The sequence below is a fragment of the Mauremys mutica genome, chromosome 4, assembly GCF_020497125.1.
Source record: "Mauremys mutica isolate MM-2020 ecotype Southern chromosome 4, ASM2049712v1, whole genome shotgun sequence".
In the NCBI taxonomy this organism is placed as follows: Eukaryota; Metazoa; Chordata; order Testudines; family Geoemydidae; genus Mauremys; species Mauremys mutica.
This window is the reverse complement of record NC_059075.1, coordinates 59000158-59014672: the sequence shown is the minus strand read 5'-3', so window position 1 is coordinate 59014672 and position 14515 is coordinate 59000158. Positions and strand designations below refer to the sequence as shown.

Below are 14515 nucleotides of genomic sequence, written 5' to 3'. Positions count from 1 at the left end.
GTCACTGCAGCTCACCTTTGCAGACATGGGGTCATGATTTTTCCATACCTAGATGACTGCCTATTATGAACACTCAAACCACAATGGCCCTCTTTATGAACCTCAGACTCCAAATAAATCTTCAGAAGTTCACTTTGGTCTCTGTCCAACAATTAGAATTTATAGGAGCCTATCTCAACTGCCTCCCTCAACAGTGCTTCCTCAGCTTAACCACTATGACTGCTACGGTCACACAGCCCACAAACGTCCACCAGGATGTGCCTACAACTTTTGGGGCACATGGCTGCTACAGCTTTTGTTGTCAAATATGCCAGACTGCATATGAGATCCCTACAAGCCTGGCTTTGCACTTGCTACATACCACACAAGCACTCCCTCAACAGGCGGCTCACCATGCCCCACAAAGTGAAGTATTCCCTCGAGTGGTGGACACTCCCACAAAACGTCTGCTCAGGTGTCCCATTCGAACAGAAAGCTCCTACAATAACAATCACCACGGATGCCTCCCTCATGGGAAGGGGAGCTCACCTAGGTGACAACATGATCCAGGGTTGTTGGTCAGCAGCGGAAGCCAACTTGCATATAAACATACTAGAACTAAGAGCAGTCAGAAACGCAGGCAAGCATTTCCTTCCTCTAATCCACAACACTACTATCAAAGTCCTTATGGACCACATAGCATGCATGTTCTACATAAACCACCAAGTGGGAGCTCGATCAAACCCTCTGTGCATGGAGGCAATACACCTCTGGAATTGGTGCATCTCCCACAACGTAGACATCTCAGCATCCTAACTGCCGGGACACCAGAACACCACGGCAGACCAATTGAGCAGAGACTTCTCACAAACCTACGAGTGGGAGGTGGACTATGTAACCCTCACCGCTATCTTCAACCTATGTGGGTTCCCCTCTATAGACCTACTTGCCACAGCTCACAACACAAAGTGCCCTCAATACTGCTCCCAAGTGGGACTGCGACACCACTCCCTGGGTGATGCCCGCCTCATGAAATGGGAGGCACCCCTATTATATGCGGTCCCTCCGATTCCACTTCTGAGTCAGGTTATACACAAGATCAGGCAAGACAAGTCCAGGGTCATTCTCATTGCCCCTACATGGGCCAGACAAACATGGTTCCCATACCTGAGACAGATGGCAGTGAAACTACCTCGAACCCTCCCTTTAATACCTCACCTCCTGACACAGGACTCAGGATGCGTCAATCACTCCCAACCTAGCTTTTCTCCATCTCAAGGCCTGGCTTCAACATGGCTAACAGGTATTGACAAAGACTATTCCGACAAAGTTAAAAGCATACTCTTGAACAGCCACAGACTAAGCACATGGAAAACATATACACAGAAGTGGACATGATTTCACACCTGGTGCGAGACTAACCATATTTCTTCATGCTCCGCCCCACTACCCAGGGTCCTGGAATATATACTGGGTCTTAAAAAATCAAGGCTATCCAATAGCTCCATCAGAGTACACCTCGCTTAAATCACCTCGTTCTGTTATAACATGGATGGAGCCACTATCTTTGCTCATCCAGCGACTAAGCGTTTTCTAAAAGGCATGATGAATACCTACCCAATGCTAAAAGACCCTACACCCATGTGGGATCTTAACCTCGTCCTCGTAGCCTCATGGCGAAACCATTTGAACCCTTAGCGACTTGTTTGTTGCTACATCTATCAATAAAGGTGGCCTTCCTGATCGCCATCACGTCAGCGAGAAGGGTAGGAGAGCTAGGTGCCTTAATGGTATACCCACCTACCACATTCTGTAAAGACAAAGCGGTCCTACAACCGCACCCCAAATTCATACCCAAGGTAGCCTCGTCCTTTCATCTAAATCTACAGATATACTTACCTGTATTTTTCCTGAAACCACACACCAACAACAGGGAGGCTTCTCTTCACATGCTCAACATCTGAAGACTGCTAACCTTTTACCTAGAAAGAACAAAACCATTTAGAAAATTGTTTCATCTTTCTCTCCACAACAGAACGATCAAAGGGTCAGACCATCTCTAAATGGATCTCGGGCTGTATCCATTTGTGTTACCAGCAGAACAATCTACCTGCTCCACCAGGAGTTTGCACACGCTCCACTAGAGCATTATCAACATCAACAGCATTTCTCAATGACATACCCATCACGGACACTTGCAAAGCTGCCACCTGGGCCTCTGCCCACACTTTTACTAAGCACTATGCTATCAAGCAACAATCAGCTGCAGATGCACAGTTTGGACTCTCAGTGCTAGCCACAGTCAATAAACCAACTCTGAAGCCCCCCCTCCATTGAGGGGTACTGCTCCATAGTCACCTAAAATGGAGCACCCACAGGGACACTCCTCAAAGAAGAAGAGAAGATTACTCACCCTGTGCAGTAACTGAGGTTCTTCGAGATGGTTGTCCCTGTGGGTGCGTCACTACCCCCCCACTCCTCCCCTCTTCTTCGGAGTTTCACGCTGATCCTCTGGGCTAGAGAAGGAACTGGGGTTTGGTTGGCTGCATATGCTAGGTAGCCGCTCGGAGCGGTGCGGCCAACCGGGGCATTGCTACTACAAATCTCCGATTGTAAGTGCAGGGCGCCAAGACATCTAAAGTGGAGCACCCACAGGGACAACCATCTCAAAGAGCCCCACTTACTGTACAGGGTGAGCAACCTTCTCATATCTAGTTTTGTCAAACCTACAATATAGTTATCTGTCTAGTGAGCTTGCACTCAGTCTCCTATACAGTTTTTTTCTGTGATCCTAACGTATTAAGTAACATCTTGAAAATAACCATAACGTTTTCAGAACTCATTTGGATCTTACAGTGGTGGTCCGTTAGAAACTTGAGTAACACAGAAGTAGACTTGTCAATATATAATTTTTATTTCTGATAATTTGACAGATAATATCTGTGTTTTTAAGTATTTTTCTATTTTTATCAATTTAAACTTTTACCGTGGGAAATTATGGGAGGTCAGGTAATAATTATTTGACAGTAAATGGTGAGGTTAAAAAAGTTAGAGCTTTATTATCACTAAAACACAAGTTGTCAACCTCATATATCAAAATATACAAAGTAAATAGCCCTAAATCAAACTCTAATAAGTTCTCTAGCAGCATTTTTCTTACTTTGTCTATCTGTAAATTTGGATTATTACTGATGGAGATAGTTTTTCAGTGGTTTGTGTATGTACAGTGAAATTGACATTTATCAACATTTACCAATACAAAAATCGACTCTCCCAAGCCTACACATAAGTAACATAAGTAGACAAAAATTATGTATTAGTATACACACTATCCGCTAACATCTGGTTTCCTCATAAACATGTTTATGCTTAAATGTACAATATTTATTTATCATAGTGATTTCCTGTTAAATGCTTCACTGTATAAACTGAAAGGAAAAAAGCATACCACATGTCTTAATGAAGACAACTCTTATTCTGTCACTGTGTTGACCTCACTTCAGCAAAACGCTATTAGCCAGCAGGTACTGAAGGTTTGATAAATAACATTTAATCATATTTCGCTTATGTAATTCTGCAATATGAGTTCTATTCATGTGGTTATACAGAACTATTTCAGAATGAAAAGTGGTAGCACTTTCCTCCTGGAAGTAATTATTAGTATGAAAACCAGATGTTCTGCACATAACACTTACTGTATAAACAAAGCAGCAAAGAATCCTGTGGCACCTTATAGACTAACAGACGTTTTGCAGCATGAGCTTTCGTGGGTGAATACCCACTTCTTCGGATGCAAGCAGTGGCAATTACTTCCAGGAGGAAAGTATTCACCCACGAAAGCTCATGCTGCAAAACGTCTGTTAGTCTATAAGGTGCCACAGGATTCTTTGCTGCTTCTACAGAACCAGACTAACACGGCTACCCCTCTGATACTTGTATAAACAAAAAATGATATAAGAAAGCACTGCCATAAACAATATGCAACAGAAAAACAAATTAACTGCTATGCAGTTATTTTGCTCAGATGCTTGAAACAAAAAATTATTATAATGTTCTTAATATTGACAGTTTTTCACAGTAGCGAAAACGAAAAGAGGCAGATGAGCACTTAGCTAGAATTCTCTTAATATGAATTCCTCCATTTGAAAATGTGATAATTACTTTCAAAACAAATAATTGTAAAAGCAAGAGATGCTTATTTATATGAACTGTTAGTAATTTAACACATACAAATAATTTCCCGGAACACTTGAAACCAATTGAACTGAATACATTTATGGCAGTCAAGTAACATTGCAAACTTATATTTTACTTGGCACCCCAGGATCTCAAAGGACTTCACAACTATTATTAGTTAGGCCTTGATCCTGCATATAATAGCAAGTGGCTGGACTTCTGTGCCCACACAGAGCGGTATTGAATTAATTGGGGCTCTGTGTGGGTATTGAATTAATTGGGGCTCTGTGTGGGTACAGCAGTCTCTCCACACACTAGTAAGTAAAGGTTTGGCATCTTAAGCTTCGCCACACTCTTGTGAAGCATGTATATAATAGTGTACAGATTGGAGGCACAGAGGTTAAGTGACTCATCAAAAATTGCACAGGGAGATTGGTAACAGAGTAGGATTAAAAATCAAGAGTCCCAGACTCTCACTTGTTTTTTCAGCTTTTTTCTTACTCTTTTCAACTTTTCCTACTTTTTACATCTTTTCCCTAGCATTTTCTCAATTTTTTACTTTTTTAAAATATATTTTTTCTCACTTTTGAAAACACAGTGTCACAAAGCCATGACTACCTATGACTTCACATTTATCACTATGCTGTTACACCATGGCTACATGGGACTGCATGTCAGCAGAGAGATAATTCAGACACTGCTTCCAAAGTAGAGGTTGCTACTATTTATGCTAAAGAAGAATCTGTTAAATTTTATTGGTATAGAGTCTACAAAACACCCTTGAGCAATTCTGATTCCACTAATTCCCCTCCAGTTCTCTTCCTTCTTCCCTGTCACAGATACAGAAGTATCTCATTTGCTCTCCTTCTGTAACTTCTCCACTTGTCCCAGTGATCCCATCCCATTCCTTCTCCTGATCTCCCTCATGCCCATTCTTCTGTTTCCAGCTGGAATGCTCCTGTTTCTTTCTCAGAGGCATTTTGCTTTTGACTCTATAAACAGGATTAAAACTGATTTTGGAAAAGCTCTGGAACCTTTCCCTCATGAATCTAAAGAATCTAATCACACAACAGGTTTTTAGTTACACGGTATTGTACTCTATTAGAGATGTTCTTCCATAACTATTCGGCTTATTTGGTATTTCTGGTACAGATGATACTGAAAGCGATGTCCCTATTTGTGGATAATGTTAGGGTGATACTGGTCAGCTGAATAGACTATATATATATGGGCATTGTAATAGAAAAGATTGTCTTCCTCTCCAACCCTTTACACTCAGATATTATTCCGCCCTCTCAGCTGGTTTTATGTACTCAGGAGAGGAAAGCTTTGTTTGAACTGCTGTTTATAGAATTAGCTGGACACTTTTGGCTTCACACAAGTTAACGGTGTATTCTTCACCAAGACCCTCCTTTCTGCATGCAAAACCAGTTCAAGTAAATGGCTTTCCCCAGTGTAAACATCAGTTCTGCTAATGCTATTCCCCCACCAGCATGCAAACAGCAGTTCAAATAAAAAAAAAAATCCATACAAACAATTTTACTAGTCCAGGAACTCTGTGCTCCAGTTCACAGCCCATCTCTTTTCTAAGCTCAAGGCTATCTCCGCTATTCTCCTCTGGACCACTTCCTTTTCTGCTGTACAAGGCCGTTGGCCTTGACTATTTGATGGGATCCAGCTCTCTTGATCTTTTAGCCGCATCACTTTTTCCTGCCTGTACTTCTACAGGTCAGCCCAGATGCCAGAGGCGTTTTGCAGTTTACTTTTCTCTTATCGCTATGTGAATGAGATTAACCCTTAGAAGCAGGTTTCCAATGTAAATACTCATGCTTAAGTTCAGAATTTGCTTTCTGCAGATAGTCTCTCATATTCACTTAAAATTCATTGTTTCTTGTGAATGTTTTTGCCAGTAAACTCAATTGATGAACTGTTCTCAGAAAGCAACCCCAAAAGACAAACATAGACAAAGCAACATTGAATTTTATTTTGAGTGAATATTCCTAGAAATATTTTTTGAGATATTCACTCAGCTGTCATACAAAGTTGTCTGTCCTTGTGGCTCACAGCTTAAATAGATAGTGGTATGTGCCTAATGTCCTGCAGATAACTTGCTAAAAAATATGGACTGATAGGAGGTAGATAAGGAACAGAGCTGTTAGGTCACCTGATTACTCCCCCTGTCAGTGCAAGATTATTCCCTACATTATATTTTTAAATGTTTTGGCCTGTATTGGTTTGTGCATATACAGCGGACATGGGACTTCTGCAATTTCCCTTGGAATATTTCAAAATCCGATAAATCACTCTGTTGGGAAGAGTTTCTATTGCCCAGGATACAGTTTTCTTTACATAAAGTAGGACTCATGGAATGTAATTAACTCCTTACACAATTCCTTTCTGTCCTTAATATAGTCTCCCTTTAAATATATATAGATGATTATCTATTTTCCGCTCCCTCCCTCCTTCTCTCCCTCCCTCCCTGTTTTACTGTGTCTAATGATACAAGACTAAGAGGACATCGATGACATTTAACAGCAAATTGAAAAAGGAAAAACTTTTTATGTAATGAATAATTATCTTGTGGACCTCACTACTACAAGATATTGAGGCAGAAAGTTTAGGATTCAAATAAAGGAATACACTTTTATATTAATAATAATAATCATTTGCAGTTGCCCTAGGTAGTTGGTCTTGGTACTCAGGCAGGTTGGTGTAAGGAAGGTAGGAAGGATTCGCCTGTTGCTAGTTTACCTTTCCCTACAGCTGTATTTGTATAAAGTCCACGCTACATTTATAACTTATTTACCTTTCTCTGTACTCATCTTTTCCAGTCAGCCAAACATCCTTCTTTGATAGGTATTCCTTTCATAGGGTACGTCTACACTACAAGACTATTTCGAATCTACTTAATTCGAATTTGTGGAATCGACCTTATGAAGTCGAATTTGTGTATCCACACTAAATACACTAATTCGGCTGTCTGAGTCCACAGTAATGGGGCCAGCGTCGACTTTGGAAGCGGTGCACTGTGGGAAGCTATCCCACAGTTCCCGCAGTCCCCGCTGCCCAGTGGAATGCTGGGTAGAGCCCCCAATGCCTGCTGGGGGAAAAAATGTGTCGAGGGTGGTTTTGGGTAACTGTCATCATTGAACCGTCACTCCCGCCCTCTCTCCTTGAAAGCGCCGGGGGGAAATCTGTTCGCGCCCTTCTCTGGTCGGTTACAGCTCGGACGCCACAGCACTGCGAGCATGGAGCCCGCTGCGATCATCGCTGCACTTATGGCCATTGTCAACTCCTCGCACCTTATCGTCCACCTCTTCCACAGTCAGCTGCTGAGAAATCGGGCGAGGAGGCTCCGGCAGCGCGGTGAGGACAGGAAGTCACAGAGTGGCGCAGACCTCTCACAAAGCAGGGTACGCCGCGCAGTGGAGATCATGGTGGCAATGGGTCAAGTTCATGGTGTGGAATGGCGATTCTGGGCCCGGGAAACAAGCACGGACTGGTGAGACCGCATAGTGCTGCAGGTCTGGGATGAATCACAGTGGCTGCGAAACTTCAGGATGCGTAAGGGCACTTTCCTTGAACTGTGTGACTTGCTGGCCCCTGCCCTGAAGCGCCAGGACACCCGGATGCGAGCAGCCCTGACTGTGCAGAAGCGAGTGGCCATAGCCCTCTGGAAACTTGCAACGCCAGACAGCTACCGGTCAGTAGCGAACCACTTTGGCGTGGGCAAATCTACCGTAGGGCTTGCTGTGATTCAAGTAGCCCACACAATCGTTGAGCAACTGTTCTCAAAGGTAGTGACCCTGGGAAACGTCCAGGTCGTCATAGATGGCTTCGGCGTGATGGGATTCCCAAACTGCGGTGGGGCTATAGATGGCACTCACATCCCTATCCTGGGACCGGCCCACCAGGCCAGCGAGTACATTAACCGAAAGGGCTACTTTTCTATGGTGCTGCAAGCACTGGTGGACCATAGGGGACGTTTTACCAACATATACGTCGGGTGGCCAGGCAAGGTTCATGACGCGCGTGTGTTCAGGAACTCTGGTCTGTTTAAACGCCTCCAGGCAGGTAGTTTCTTCCCGGACCACAAAATAACGGTTGGGGATGTGCAGATGCCTACAGTGATCCTCGGGGACCCAGCCTACCCGCTAATGCCCTGGCTCATGAAGCCCTATACAGGCGCCTTGGACAGTGAGAAGGAACTCTTCAACTACCGGCTGAGCAAGTGCAGAATGGTGGTGGAGTGTGCTTTCGGACGTCTCAAGGGGAGATGGAGGAGCTTACTGACTCGCTCGGATCTCAGCGAAAAAAATATCCCCGTTGTTATTGCTGCTTGCTGTGTGCTCCACAATCTCTGTGAGAGCAAGGGGGAGACCTTTATGGCGGGATGGGAGGTTGAGGCCAATCGCCTGGCTGCTGATTACGCTCAGCCAGACAGCCAGACAGCGGGAAGCGCTGTGCATCCGGGAGGCTTTGAAAGATAGGTTCCTCGGAGAGCAGGGTAACCTATGACTCTCCAGTTGATTTACAGAGAAGCTGAACCTGAGCCTGTTTCACTGACTGTTGACTTCGATCTGCGGTTACATACCCCGTTCTCCAGGTTTCCCCCCTTCCAACACACGTTTTAAAATAACTTTAATGGAACACTGATTATTAATAAAGTTTTCTTTAATTATGAATTCCTGTTCAAGGGTTGAAACATGGACGCGGACTGTGGTGGGTACGGTGTGCACTGATGTACAGACCGCTTCTACACTAGAGGAATGACAGGCTCCTGCTCCTACAGCGGTCTCTGGGGGGAGGACGGTTGCAGGTGGGTGTGCAGGAAGGGGTGGATTTGCAGGAAGGGGTGAGGGGTGCCGTCTTTGGGACGGAGTTTGGATGCAGGCTCTGGGCTGGGGGTTGGGGCGTAGGAAGGGGTGAGGGGTGTGTGGGAAGGGTGAGTATGTGTCCGTGGATGAGGGCTCTTGCTGGGGCTCAGGGCATCGGAGAGGCTCGTGGCTAGGGGGGAAGGGCATGGTAAGGGCAGCCTGCCTTGCCATTTGTGGATGTCAGGCGCTAGGACCCTGGGACAGCATACACCTCACAGACTGACCCGGGGCAGCATTCACCTCCCAGAATGACCCTAGTGCCTAGTGACTGCAGTCTGTGTGTGTCCTGCTGTTGATCCTGCCCCCAAGTCTGTACCCTGGTAATGGAGGCTGTCCTATGCAATTAAAAAACCCCTCCCCCCCTTCACACAAAGTCTTCTGACAAGGAAAACGTGACGGAAACAGTGAATAACAACAAACTACTCTTAATACTCAACTACACAGTGGGGGGATGAAACTTGGATTTGGGACTGGGTGATCCAGGAAGGGAAGCACTTCTCATACTTTAGGGAATGAGAGCTGTTTGGTACATGAGCGCTCTGCTGGGGCGGAGTGACAGTTTTCACGGCCCCTAGCGCCCCTCCTTCTTGTGATTTTTGGTGAGGGGGGGACAGGACTTTGTGGCGGGGGAAGGCGGTTGCAGATACAGTTCAGGGGGGCTCTCTGCTCCTGCCTGCGGTCCTGCAGAACATCTACAAGGCGCCGGAGCATGTCCGTTTGCTCCCTCATTAGCCCAAGCAGCGTTTGAGTCGCCTGCTGGTCTTCCTGCCGCCACCTGTCCTCCCGTTCGCTGTGTGAGCGCTGGTGCTGACATAGGGTCTCCCTCCACTGTCTCTGCTCGGCCGCCTCGGCTCTGGAGCAAGCCATCAGTTCCGAGAACATGTCGTCCCTAGTCTTTTTCTTTCGCCGCCTAATCTGCGCCAGCCTCTGTGAGGGGGATGCCGGGGCAGTTCGGGAAAGAGCCGCAGCTGTGTGATGGGAAAAAGGAAGTGTTTGCGAACACTGAACACAGTCTACTCAGTTTCAGTGAACAAGACCATACAGGGCACCTAGTCTCACGAGCTCTCAGGACAAGTTCGAGATTTCGGAATACGCTTTCATTGGCTGCGGTCTTGCACAGGAGATCGGACAAGCGGGGCGGTACAGCTGAATCCGTGTAGCAGCCAGGCCTGGTAAGCACTACACTATAGGCTGCTTAACAGTTAATGGATAGCTGTGCCCTCCCGCTGAAGGCAATCTGTAAAGCATAAAGTCTGACCCTGTTCCAGCCCCTCGCGGCTGTGCCCGGGAAAGATCACTGTATGCTTTTCCTCTGCGGCCTCCAACACGTGGCTGTTAAACGAAGGTAATTGCTATGCAAAGTAAAAGTCAAGCATTCACAATAGTAACAGTACACTAATTGCCCTAATTAGATGCAGCAGTCGCCGTACGAGATTACCCTGAGGCGGGTCACTCGGAGAGAGAGAGAGAGGATGCTGCTAGAATCCCTGCACAGACCAGGACTGTATGCTGCCATGCTGGTGGAGGCAATGATTCCGCTGTACATTAGGATGGCCTGGCGCGGAAGAGTGTGCTTCCACGGAGCACCAAATAAGGCACCTCTCCCCAGGAACCTCCTGCGGAGACTTTTCGAGCTGCTCTCCGAGAGCTTCGTGGAAGTGTCCCAGGAGGATTTCTGTTCCATCCCTATATGTGTGGACCTTCTCTTTATATAGTTTTTTATGGAAAAGTTTTTATATAGTTTTTACATATTTTTTATTCCTGTTTTTTAAAAAATAAATGTTTCCATGTTTATAGCACTTACCGACTGATCCTTCCTCTGATTCTGAGTCCGGGTTAATGGCCGGGGAGGGTTGGTAGGGGATCTCTGTGAGGGTGATGAAGAGATCCTGGCTGTCGGGGAAAGCGGTATTGTAAGTGCTGTCGCCTGCGTCGTCCTCCACAAACCCTTCCTCATCTTCCCCATCGGCGAACATCGCCGAGGAACTGCCCCTCGACACTATCCCATACTCAGAGTCCACGGTCACTGGTGGGGCAGTGGTGGCAGACCCACCTAGAATGGCATGCAGTGCCTCGTAGAAGCGGCATGTCTGGGGCTGTGCTCCGGAGCGTCCGTTTGCCGCTCTGACTTTTTGGTAGCCTTGTCTCAGGTCCTTGATTTTCACGCGGCACTGCGTTGTATCCCGGCTGTATCCTCTGAGTGCCATGGCTTTGGAGACCTTCTCGTAGGTCTTTGCATTCCGTTTGTTGGAGCGCAGCTCCGAAAGCACAGACTCATCGCCCCACACAGCGATCAGATCCAGGACTTCACGGTCTGTCCATGCTGGAGACCTCTTTCTATTCTGGGATTGCATGGACTTCTCTGCTGGAGAGCTCTGCATCGTTGCAGGTGCTGCTGAGCTCGCCCCGATGTCCAACCAGGACATCAGATTCAAAGTGCCCAGACAGGAAAAGGAATTCAAATTTTCCCGGGTCGTTTCCTGTGTGGCTGGTCAGAGAATCCAAGCTTGGACTGCTGTCCAGAGCGTCAACAGAGTGGTGCACTGTGGGATAGCTCCCGGAGCTAGTAAGTTCGATTTGCATCCACACCTAGCCTAATTCGAGATAGCCATGTCGAATTTAGCACTACTCCCCTCGTCGGGGTGGAGTACCGAATTCGAACTAAAGAGCCCTCTAGGTCGAATTAAACAGCTTCCTGGTGTGGACGGTTGAGCGGTTAATTCGAATTAACGCTGCTAAATTCGATTTAAAGTCCTAGTGTAGACCAGGCCATAGAGTCAAAGATTCCAAGGCCAGAAGGGACCATTGTGATCATCTAGTCTGGCCTTCTGTATAGCACATGCCATTGAACATCCCCAAAATAATTCCTAGAGCATATCTTTCAAAGAACATCCATTCTTGATTTAAAAATTCAGTGATGAGGAATCCATCACCACTCTTGGTAAATGGTTCCAATTGTTAGTTACTCTCACTGTTATAAATTTACATCTTATTTCCAGTCTTAATTTGTCTAGCTTCAACTTTCAACCATTGAATCATGTATATCTTTCTCTGCTAGATATTTGTTCCCCATGTAGATACTTATAGACTGCAATCTAGTCCTCCCTTAATCTTCTCTTTGTTCTCTTTACTTTTTGTAATAATAAGAACATTTCCAGTGTGTTTAGTTCCAGATTCTTGGCACTGGAGTTAAGAGTTTTATATGCCAAGTACTAATACAAATGCATTAGAATTTAGCATTGGAAGTTCCGGACTGATGATCCCAAGTGGATAATTGGTGGCAATTATGCAGATTTAGATTTAGGGAAATTCAACAGAAATTGTTTTATGCTGATAAAATTTCAATCCAAAACAACTTGACATTTGTTTCATATGATATGGCTCAGAAACTGACATTTCCCCCCACGTAATAGATGTTTGATAAAGGATGTTCTTTTAAGTGAGTAAACTCATATATATCTTGCTTGATTTCTTGCCATAACATTTAGCTACAGAGAATAAAGTGAATGAGCAAATCTTTTAATTAACCCATGATTATGCATCATGCCCCGTTTATTAAATCGATCTAATGGGGACAAAAGCCAGTTGTTTCTAATAATTTTCTACTGCTATTGTGGTTTGTATACTCCAATATTCTGGAGGTCAGATGGAGTCACCAGACCATAAAATCCAGCCAGCAAGAGAGCTGGCACTAAGAGAGCTCAAGGATTTATTAAGTGATGTGAAACTCTATTGTTTTGTGCATGTGTTACATAATTGCTGTCAATGCAAAGCTGTTAAAATTCCCTGCTAGTAATAACAGGCATACCATTTTATGGCTTCAAGAGGAGATAAAAGAAGTTTCTTAGTCAGCACTTCAACAATATCACAGCCCATGTCAGTTTTATTATTGTGGGGCCTTCAGTTTTGGCAGATGCTCTCCATTCTGGCTATGGTGCTGTAATTACCATATAAATTAAGCAGTGAAATAAACTGAGTGCAGCCTTATCCCTTCTTCCTGTAACCAGGTTGCAAGTACTGCACCGTGAAACAGGCATAATTCTGGCTGATTATGTTTAGAAGGCCACATTTTGAAATGCTGGGCCTTTATCTCTATTCAAATCGATTAAAAGTAAATTGAAGCTGTTTAGTTGCTGTGCAAACAGAAGGATCATTCTTTCTGCACAAGGTACTCTCCATAATAGCATTCCAGGAATTAGTTTAATCTATGCAGGGTTGATTCATAGCCACTCATTATATTTCAGCATAAATTCTAATGCTTCACATTATATGTGTCCTCACTTTAATGAGTTGTAACTAGTCCTTAAATTGGGAGCTTTGCACTTTCCTTTTATATAGTAACAGGCTTTACTCTGAGAGATGATGGGATTAAACTACAATAGAAAGTCTAGGGCACTGAACTGAAATGGATGATGGATGTATTTCTTTTTGTTGTGCATTTTTTTTACGCAGTTTGATTCTGATCTTTTCAGCAGATTTGGTAAATTTAAATAAAGTCAGGAAGCTAGAAAACTATAAATGCCTTTTTAGCTTGGATTATTATGATAAAGTAGACATTCCTATGCAAATTATAAATATACATGGAAGTAAAGAGTGGCATAAGGCAATTTAAGGATGTCACATATTATCCCCAAGTTTATGATTTCTAAAACAGTAAAAATGTTACCGAAAATAAGTGTGCAAAAGAAAAAAGTAATGTGCAACATGTCAGTAGGCATAATATTTTATACTTATATTGCATGTTTCATCCTATGATCTCAAAGCACTTTACAAAGGTAGGTATATTATGGCTGGAGAAACCGAAGTACCAAAAAATTAAGTCACTTGCCCAATGTTACTTATTAAGTCAGTAGCAAAGCTGATAATATAACTTGTTTTTTGTTTGTTTGGTGTTTTTTTTTAACTCAAACTCCCCTGCTTTAGCTTTGTTGGCTGCTGTAACTCCTCCTATGCATGCAGTTACCATCAAACCACATTGAATAATTATTTACGCTTGACTAAAATATTTTCTCTGTAATTAAATTGTGAACCCATGAAACCGTTTCAGAATCCCTAAAGCTGTTTCAAAGGAAGTTGTGCTGCTGTACTCTTAGGAGGCTTTTGCAAAAGGAGATTATACTGGAAATACCAATTTTGCTTGCAAAAGGGGATTCCTACCCTTCCTATCTGAAGATGTAATTTTGGAAAGACTCTCACCACTGGATCAGTTGCTTCTTCCAGCTATATAGGTGGAACTCTTCAAGGTTGTATGTTTGTAGTCTTTAGGGCTGCAGCAGGGGGTTAATGTGTGATTCGTACACTAGACAGGACTCTTAATTGCCATCCTTGAAACCTTCCAGGCAGTTGCTATTTGAGCAGAAAGTGAAGATTCTGCAAAGAAAATCATAACAAAAATAAAATGATTGAAAAATTAGTGTCTCAAAATGCTACAGAAATAAAGATATAAGAGAAAATCATCTCTTCGATAGCAGGTTCCTCTCCGG

The 14515-nt window shown here is 44.2% G+C and overlaps 1 protein-coding gene and 1 long non-coding RNA gene across 7 annotated transcripts in view; one reads left to right on the top strand and one right to left on the bottom strand.

Moving 5' to 3' along the window:
- Window positions 1-14515, top strand: part of FSIP1 (fibrous sheath interacting protein 1) — a 185183-nt gene that overhangs the window by 90307 nt on the left and 80361 nt on the right. The gene's annotated exons all lie outside the window — the stretch shown is intronic.
- Window positions 1-14515, bottom strand: part of LOC123368687 — a 32457-nt gene that overhangs the window by 1088 nt on the left and 16854 nt on the right. The window contains exons 2-3 of the long non-coding RNA XR_006578863.1: window positions 14229-14402; window positions 1879-1961 (exon numbers count right to left, since the gene is read on the bottom strand). This is a non-coding gene — a long non-coding RNA (uncharacterized LOC123368687). The remainder of the gene's footprint in view (window positions 1-1878; window positions 1962-14228; window positions 14403-14515) is intronic.